Here is a 10,531-nt window from a genome sequence, read left to right on the forward strand (position 1 = left end):
GAGACCATTATTCATACAGAGGTGGTAGTAGCTAGGACAATCATTTGTAAAGGGGTGGCAGTGGCTAGAACCATAATTTATACAGGGGTGGCAGTAGCTAGGTCAATCATTTGTAAAGGGTGGCAGTGGCTAGGACCATAATTTATACAGGGGTAGCAGTGGCTAGAACAATCATTTGTAAATGGGTAGCAGGGCTAAGACCATAATTTATACAGGGGTGGTAGTGGCTGGGACCACCATTTGTAAAGCGGTAGAAGGATTAAGACCATTATTTATACAGGGATAGCAGTGGCCAGGACCATCATTTGTAAAGGGGTAGCAAAGATAAGACCATTATTTATACAGGGCTGGCAGTTGCTGGAACCATCATTTGTAAAGGGGTAGCAAGGATAAGACCATAATTTATACAGGGGTGGCAGTGGCTACGACCACCATTAGTAAAGGGGTAGCATGGCTAAGACCATTATTTATACAGAGGTGGCAGTGGTTAGGACAATCATTTGTAAATGGGTACAGTGCTAAGACCATAATTTATACAGGGGTGGTAGTGGCTGGGACCATCATTTGTAAATGGGTAGCAGTGCTAAGACCATTATTTATACAGGGGTGGTAGTGGCTGGGACCATCATTTGTAAAGGGGTAGCAAGGATAAGACCATTATTTATACAGGGGTAGCAGTGGCCAGGACCATCATTTGTAAAGGGGTAGCAGGGCTAAGAGCATTATTTGTACAGGGGTGGCAGTGGCTGGTACCATCATTTGTAAAGGGGTAGCAAGACTAAGACCATTATTTATACAGGGGTGGCAGTGGCTAGGACAATCATTTGTAAAGGGGTGGCAGTGGCTAGGACCATAATTTATACAGGGGTGGCTGTAGCTAGGACAATCATTTGTAAAGGGTGGCAGTGGCTAGGACCATAATTTATACAGGAGTAGCAGTGGCTAGAACAATCATTTGTAAATGGGTAGCAGGGCTAAGAGCATATTTTATACAGGGGTGGTAGTGGCTGGGACCACCATTTGTAAAGCGGTTGCAGGATTAAGACCATTATTTATACAGGGATAGCAGTGGCCAGGACCATCATTTGTAAAGGGGTAGCAAAGATAAGACCATTATTTATACAGGGCTGGCAGTTGCTGGAACCATCATTTGTAAAGGGGTAGCAAGGATAAGACCATTATTTATACAGGGGTGGCAGTGGCTAGGACCACCATTAGTAAAGGGGTAGCATGGCTAAGACCATTATTTATACAGAGGTGGCAGTGGTTAGGACAATCATTTGTAAAGGGGTGGCAGTGGCTAGGACCATAATTTATACAGAGGTGGCAGTGGCTAGGGCAATCATTTGTAAATGGGTAGCAGTGCTAAGACCATAATTTATACAGGGGTGGTAGTGGCTGGGACCATCATTTGTAAATGGGTAGCAGTGCTAAGACCATTATTTATACAGGGGTGGTAGTGGCTGGGACCATCATTTGTAAATGGGTAGCAGTGCTAAGACCATTATTTATACAGGGGTGGTAGTGGCTGGGACCATCATTTGTAAAGGGGTAGCAAGGATAAGACCATTATTTATACAGGGGTAGCAGTGGCCAGGACCATCATTTGTAAAGGGGTAGCAGGGCTAAGAGCATTATTTGTACAGGGGTGGCAGTGGCTGGTACCATCATTTGTAAGGGGTAGCAAGACTAAGACCATTATTTATACAGGGGTGGCAGTGGCTAGGACAATCATTTGTAAAGGAATAGCAAGGATAAGACCATTATTTATACAGGGGTGGCAGTGGCTAGGACAATCATTTGTAAAGGGATAGCAAGGACAAGACCATTATTTAAACAAGGAAGTCAGTGGCTTGGGCCATCATTTGTAAAGGGGTAGCAGGGCTAAGAGCATTATTTGTACAGGGGTGGTAGTGGCTGGGACCATCATTTGTAAAGGGGTAGGAAGAATAAGACCATTATTTATACAGGGGTGGCAGTGGCTAGGACAATCATTTGTAAAAGGGTAGCAGGGCTAGGACCATTATTTATACAGGGGTGGTAGTGGCTGGGACCATCATTTGTAAAGGGGTAGCAAGACTAAGACCATTATTTATACAGGGGTGGCAGTGGCTAGGACAATCATTTGTAAAGGGATAGCAAGGATAAGACCATTATTTATACAAGGAAGGCAGTGGCTTGGGCCATCATTTGTAAAGGGGTAGTAGGGCCAAGACCATTATTTATACAGGGGTGGCAGTGGCTAGGAAAATCATTTGTAAAAGGATAGCAAGGATAAGACCATTATTTATACAGGGTTAGCAGTGGCCAGGACCATCATTTGTGAAGGGGTAGCAAGGATAATGCCATTATTTATACAGGGGTGGTAGTGGCTGGGACCATCATTTGTAAAGGGGTAGCAAGGATAAGACCATTATTTATACAGGGATGGCAGTGGCTAGGACCATCATTTGTGAAGGGGTAGCAAGGATAATGCCATTATTTATACAGGGTTGGAAGTGGCTGGGACCATCATTTGTAAAGGGGTAGCAAGGATAAGACCATTATTTATACAGAGGTGGCAGTGGCTAGGACCACCATTTTTAAAGGGGTAGCATGGCTAAGACCATTATTTATACAGAGGTGGCAGTGGCTTGGACAATCATTTGTAAAGGGGTGGCAAGGATAAGACCATTATTTATACAGGGGTGGCAGTGGCTAGGACAATCATTTGTAAAGGGGTGGCAGTGGCTAGGACCATAATTTATACAGAGGTGGCAGTGGCTAGGACAATCATTTGTAAAATGGTGGCAGTGGCTAGGACCATAATTTATACAAGGGTGGCAGTAGCTAGGACAATCATTTGTGAAGGGGTAGCAGTGGCTAGGCCCATAATTTATACAGGGGTGGCAGTGGCTAGGACAATCATTTGTAAAGGGGTAGTAGGGCTAAGACCATTATTTGTACAGGGGTGGTAGTGGCTGGGACCATCATTTGTGAAGGGGTAGTAGGGCTAAGACCGTTATTTGTACAGGGGTGGTAGTGGCTGGGACCATCGTTTGTAAAGGGGTAGTAGGGCTAAGACCATTGTTTGTACAGGGGTGGTAGTGGCTGGGACCATCATTTGTAAAGGGATAGCAAGACTAAGACCATTATTTATACAGGGGTGGCAGTGGCTAGGACAATCATTTGTAAAGGGATAGCAAGGATAAGACCATTATTTATACAAGGAAGGCAGTGGCTTGGGCCATCATTTGTAAAGGGGTCGTAGGGATAAGACCATTATTTATACATGGGGTGGCAGTGGCTAGGACAATCATTTGTAAAGGGATAGCAAGGATAAGACCATTATTTATACAGGGTTAGCAGTGGCCAGGACCATCATTTGTGAAGGGGTAGCAAGGATAATGCCATTATTTATACAGTGGTAGCAGTGGCTGGGACCATCATTTGTAAAGGGGTAGCAAGGATAAGACCATTATTTATACAGGGATGGCAGTGGCTAGGACCATCATTTGTGAAGGGGTAGCAAGGATAATGCCATTATTTATACAGAGGTGGCAGTGGCTAGGACCACCATTTGTAAAGGGGTAGCAAAGATAAGACCATTATTTATACAGGGCTGGCAGTTGCTGGAACCATCATTTGTAAAGGGGTAGCAAGGATAAGACCATTATTTATACAGGGGTGGCAGTGGCTAGGACCACCATTAGTAAAGGGGTAGCATGGCTAAGACCATTATTTATACAGAGGTGGCAGTGGCTAGGACAATCATTTGTAAAATGGTGGCAGTGGCTAGGACCATAATTTATAGAAGGGTGGCAGTAGCTAGGACAATCATTTGTGAAGGGGTAGCAGTGGCTAGGCCCATAATTTATACAGGGGTGGCAGTGGCTAGGACAATCATTTGTAAAGGGGTAGTAGGGCTAAGACCATTATTTATACAGGGGTGGTAGTGGCTGGGACCATCATTTGTAAAGGGGTAGCAAGGATCAGACCATTATTTATACAGGGGTGGCAGTGGCTAGGACAATCATTTGTAAAGGGATAGCAAGGACAAGACCATTATTTAAACAAGGAAGGCAGTGGCTTGGGCCATCATTTGTAAAGGGGTAGCAGGGCTAAGAGCATTATTTGTACAGGGGTGGTAGTGGCTGGGACCACCATTTGTAAAGGGGTAGCAAGGATAAGACCATTATTTATACAGGGGTGGCAGTGGCTAGGACAATCATTTGTAAAGGGATAGCAAGGATAAGACCATTATTTATACAGGGGTGGCAGTGGCTAGGACAATCATTTGTAAAGGAATAGCGAGGATAAGACCATTATTTATACAAGGAAGGCAGAGGCGTGGGCCATCATTTGTAAAGGGGTAGCAGGGCTAAGAGCATTATTTGTACAGGGGTGGTAGTGGCTGGGACCACCATTTGTAAAGGGGTAGCAAGGATAAGAGCATTATTTATACAGGGGTGGCAGTGGCTAGGACCATCATTTGTAAAGGGGTAGCAAGGATAAGACCATTATTTATACAGGGCTGGCAGTGGCTAGGACAATCATTTGTAAAGGGATAGCAAGGATAAGACCATTATTTATACAGGGGTGGCAGTGGCTAGGACAATCATTTGTAAAGGGATAGCAAGGACAAGACCATTATTTAAACAAGGAAGGCAGTGGCTTGGGCCATCATTTGTAAAGGGGTAGCAGGGCTAAGAGCATTATTTGTACAGGGGTGGTAGTGGCTGGGACCATCATTTGTAAAGGGGTAGGAAGAATAAGACCATTATTTATACAGGGGTGGCAGTGGCTAGGACAATCATTTGTAAAGGGGTAGCAGGGCTAGGACCATTATTTATACAGGGGTGGTAGTGGCCTGGACCATCATTTGTAAAGGGGTAGCAAGACTAAGACCATTATTTATACAGGGGTGGCAGTGGCTAGGACAATCATTTGTAAAGGGATAGCAAGGATAAGACCATTATTTATACAAGGAAGGCAGTGGCTTGGGCCATCATTTGTAAAGGGGTAGTAGGGATAAGACCATTATTTATACAGGGGTGGCAGTGGCTAGGACAAGCATTTGTAAAGGGATAGCAAGGATAAGACCATTATTTATACAGGGTTAGCAGTGGCCAGGACCATCATTTGTGAAGGGGTAGCAAGGATAATGCCATTATTTATACAGGGGTGGTAGTGGCTGGGACCATCATTTGTAAAGGGGTAGCAAGGATAAGACCATTATTTATACAGGGATGGCAGTGGCTAGGACCATCATTTGTGAAGGGGTAGCAAGGATAATGCCATTATTTATACAGAGGTGGCAGTGGCTAGGACCACCATTTGTAAAGGGGTAGCATGGCTAAGACCATTATTTATACAGAGGTGGCAGTGGCTTGGACAATAATTTGTAAAGGGGTGGCAAGGATAAGACCATTATTTATACAGGGGTGGCAGTGGCTAGGACAATCATTTGTAAAGGGGTGGCAGTGGCTAGGACCATAATTTATACAGAGGTGGCAGTGGCTCGGACAATCATTTGTAAAATGGTGGCAGTTGCTAGGACCATAATTTATAGAAGGGTGGCAGTAGCTAGGACAATCATTTGTGAAGGGGTAGCAGTGGCTAGGCCCATAATTTATACAGGGGTGGCAGTGGCCAGGACAATCATTTGTAAAGGGGTAGTAGGGCTAAGACCATTATTTGTACAGGGGTGGTAGTGGCTGGCACCATCATTTGTGAAGGGGTAGTAGGGCTAAGACCATTATTTGTACAGGGGTGGTAGAGGCTGGGACCATCGTTTGTAAAGGGGTAGTAGGGCTAAGACCATTGTTTGTACAGGGGTGGTAGTGGCTGGGACCATCATTTGTAAAGGGGTAGCAGGGCTAAGACCATTATATGTACAGGGGTGGTAGTGGCTGGGACCATCATTTGTGAAGGGGTAGCAGTGCTAAGACCAAAATTTATACAGAGGTGGCAGTGGCTGGGACCACCATTTGTAAAGGGGTAGCAAGGATGAGACCATTATTCATACAGAGGTGGCAGTAGCTAGGACAATCATTTGTAAAGGGGTGGCAGTGGCTAGGACCATAATTTATACAGGGGTGGCAGTAGCTAGGACAATCATTTGTAAAGGGTGGCAGTGGCTAGGACCATAATTTATACAGGGGTAGCAGTGGCTACAACAATCATTTGTAAATGGGTAGCAGGGCTAAGACCATAATTTATACAGGCGTGGTAATGGCTGGGACCACCATTTGTAAAGCAGTAGCAGGATTAAGACCATTATTTATACAGGGATAGCAGTGGCCAGGACCATCATTTGTAAAGGGGTAGCAAAGATAAGACCATTATTTATACAGGGCTGGCAGTTGCTGGAACCATCATTTGTAAAGGGGTAGCAAGGATAAGACCATTATTTATACAGGGGTGGCAGTGGCTAGGACCACCATTAGTAAAGGGGTAGCATGGCTAAGACCATTATTTATACAGAGGTGGCAGTGGTTAGGACAATCATTTGTAAAGGGGTGGCAGTGGCTAGGACCATAATTTATACAGAGGTGGCAGTGGCTAGGGCAATCATTTGTGAAGGGGTAGCAGTGCTAAGACCATAATTTATACAGAGGTGGCAGTGGCTAGGACCATCATTTGTGAAGGGGTAGCTGTGCTAAGACCATAATTTATACAGGGGTGGTAGTGGCTGGGACCATCATTTGTAAATGGGTAGCAGTGCTAAGACCATTATTTATACAGGGGTGGTAGTGGCTGGGACCATCATTTGTAATGGGGTAGCAAGGATAAGACCATTATTTATACAGGGGTAGAAGTGGCCAGGACCATCATTTGTAAAGGGGTAGCAGTGCTAAGACCATTATTTATACAGGGGTGGTAGTGGCTGGGACCATCATTTGTAAAGAGGTAGCTAGGATAAGACCATTATTTATAAAGGGATGGCAGTTGCTAGAACCATCATTTGTGAAGGGGTAGCATGGATAATTCCATTATTTATACAGGGTTGGAAGTGGCTAGGACCATCATTTGTGAAGGGGTAGCATGGCTAAGACCATTATTTATACAGAGGTCGCCGTGGCTTGGACAATCATTTGTAAAGGGGTGGAAGTGGCTAGGACCATAATTTATACAGGGGTGGCAGTGGCTAGGACAATCATTTGTAAGGGGTGGCAGGGCTAAGACCATTATTTGTAAAGGGGTAGCAGGGCTAAGACCATTATTTGTACAGGTGTGGTAGTGGCTGGGACCATCATTTGTAATGGTGTAGCAAGGATAAGACCATTATTTATACAGGGGTGGCAGTGGCTAGGACCACCATTTGTAAAGGGGTAGCAAGGATGAGATTATTATATATACAGGGGTGGCAGTGGCTAGGACAATCATTTGTAAAGTGGTAGTAGGCCTAAGACCATTATTTGTACAGGGGTGGTAGTGGCTGGGACCATCATTTGTAAAGGGGTAGCAAAGATAAGACCAATATTTATACAGGGGTGGTAGTGGCTGGGACCATCATTTGTAAAGGTGTAGTATGGCTAAGACCATTATTTATACAGGGGTGGCAGTTGCTAGGACAATCATTTGTAAAGGGGTACCAGGGCTAAGACCATTATTTGTACTGGGGTGCTAGTGGCTGGGACCATCATTTGTAAAGGGGTAGCAAGGATAAGACCATTATTTATACAGGGGTAGCAGTGGCCAGGACCATCATTTGTAAAGGGGTAGCAAGGATAAGACCATTATTTATACAGGGGTGGTAGTGGCTGGGACCATCATTTGTAAAGGGGTAGCAAGGATAAGACCATTATTTATACAGGGGTAGCAGTGGCCAGGACCATCATTTGTAAAGGGGTAGCAAGGATAAGGCCATTATTTATACATAGCTGGCAGTGGCTAGGACAATCATTTGTAAAGGGTTGGCAGTGGCTCGGACCATAATTTATACAGGGGTGGCAGTGGCTAGGACAATCATTTGTAAAGGGGTGGCAGTGGCTAGGACTATAAGTTATACAGGGGTGGCAGTAGCTAGAACAATCATTTGTAAAGGGGTAGCAGTGCTAAGACCATTATTTGTACAGGGGTGGTAGTGGCTGGGACCATCATTTGTAAAGGGGTAGGAAGAATAAGACCATTATTTATACAGGGGTGGCAGTGGCTAGGACAATCATTTGTAAAGGGGTAGCAGGGCTAGGACCATTATTTATACAGGGGTGGTAGTGGCCTGGATCATCATTTGTAAAGGGGTAGCAAGACTAAGACCATTATTTATACAGGGGTGGCAGTGGCTAGGACAATCATTTGTAAAGGGATAGCAAGGATAAGACCATTATTTATACAAGGAAGGCAGTGGCTTGGGCCATCATTTGTAAAGGGGTAGTAGGGATAAGACCATTATTTATACAGGGGTGGCAGTGGCTAGGACAATCATTTGTAAAGGGATAGCAAGGATAAGACCATTATTTATACAGGGTTAGCAGTGGCCAGGACCATCATTTGTGAAGGGGTAGCAAGGATAATGCCATTATTTATACAGGGGTGGTAGTGGCTGGGACCATCATTTGTAAAGGGGTAGCAAGGATAAGACCATTATTTATACAGGGATGGCAGTGGCTAGGACCATCATTTGTGAAGGGGTAGCATAGATAATGCCATTATTTATACAGAGGTGGCAGTGGCTAGGACCACCATTTGCAAAGGGGGAGCATGGCTAAGACCATTATTTATACAGAGGTGGCAGTGGCTTGGACAATAATTTGTAAAGGGGTGGCAAGGATAAGACCATTATTTATACAGGGGTGGCAGTGGCTAGGACAATCATTTGTAAAGGGGTAGTAGGGCTAAGACCATTATTTGTACAGGGGTGGTAGTGGCTGGCACCATCATTTGTGAAGGGGTAGTAGGGCTAAGACCATTATTTGTACAGGGGTGGTAGAGGCTGGGACCATCGTTTGTAAAGGGGTAGTAGGGCTAAGACCATTGTTTGTACAGGGGTGGTAGTGGCTGGGACCATCATTTGTAAAGGGGTAGCAGGGCTAAGACCATTATATGTACAGGGGTGGTAGTGGCTGGGACCATCATTTGTGAAGGGGTAGCAGTGCTAAGACCAAAATTTATACTGAGGTGGCAGTGGCTGGGACCACCATTTGTAAAGGGGTAGCAAGGATGAGACCATTATTCATGCAGAGGTGGCAGTAGCTAGGACAATCATTTGTAAAGGGGTGGCAGTGGCTAGGACCATAATTTATACAGGGGTGGCAGTAGCTAGGACAATCATTTGTAAAGGGTGGCAGTGGCTAGGACCATAATTTATACAGGGGTAGCAGTGGCTACAACAATCATTTGTAAATGGGTAGCAGGGCTAAGACCATAATTTATACAGGCGTGGTAGTGGCTGGGACCACCATTTGTAAAGCGGTAGCAGGATTAAGACCATTATTTATACAGGGATAGCAGTGGCCAGGACCATAATTTGTAAAGGGGTAGCAAAGATAAGACCATTATTTATACAGGGCTGGCAGTTGCTGGAACCATCATTTGTAAAGGGGTAGCAAGGATAAGACCATTATTTATACAGGGGTGGCAGTGGCTAGGACCACCATTAGTAAAGGGGTAGCATGGCTAAGACCATTATTTATACAGAGGTGGCAGTGGTTAGGACAATCATTTGTAAAGGGGTGGCAGTGGCTAGGACCATAATTTATACAGAGGTGGCAGTGGCTAGGGCAATCATTTGTGAAGGGGTAGCAGTGCTAAGACCATAATTTATACAGAGGTGGCAGTGGCTAGGACCATCAATTGTGAAGGGGTAGCTGTGCTAAGACCATAATTTATACAGGGGTGGTAGTGGCTGGGACCATCATTTGTAAATGGGTAGCAGTGCTAAGACCATTATTTATACAGGGGTGGTAGTGGCTGGGACCATCATTTGTAATGGGGTAGCAAGGATAAGACCATTATTTATACAGGGGTAGAAGTGGCCAGGACCATCATTTGTAAAGGGGTAGCAGTGCTAAGACCATTATTTATACAGGGGTGGTAGTGGCTGGGACCATCATTTGTAAAGAGGTAGCTAGGATAAGACCATTATTTATAAAGGGATGGCAGTTGCTAGAACCATCATTTGTGAAGGGGTAGCATGGATAATTCCATTATTTATACAGGGTTGGAAGTGGCTAGGACCATCATTTGTGAAGGGGTAGCATGGCTAAGAGCATTATTTATACAGAGGTCGCCGTGGCTTGGACAATCATTTGTAAAGGGGTGGAAGTGGCTAGGACCATAATTTATACAGGGGTGGCAGTGGCTAGGACAATCATTTGTAAGGGGTGGCAGGGCTAAGACCATTATTTGTAAAGGGGTAGCAGGGCTAAGACCATTATTTGTACAGGTGTGGTAGTGGCTGGGACCATCATTTGTAATGGGGTAGCAAGGATAAGACCATTATTTATACAGGGGTGGCAGTGGCTAGGACCACCATTTGTAAAGGGGTAGCAAGGATGAGATTATTATATATACAGGGGTGGCAGTGGCTAGGACAATCATTTGTAAA

This window comes from Saccoglossus kowalevskii, chromosome 12 (assembly GCF_978046115.1).
Source record: "Saccoglossus kowalevskii chromosome 12, keSacKowa6.1, whole genome shotgun sequence".
Lineage (NCBI taxonomy): Eukaryota > Metazoa > Hemichordata > Enteropneusta > Harrimaniidae > Saccoglossus > Saccoglossus kowalevskii.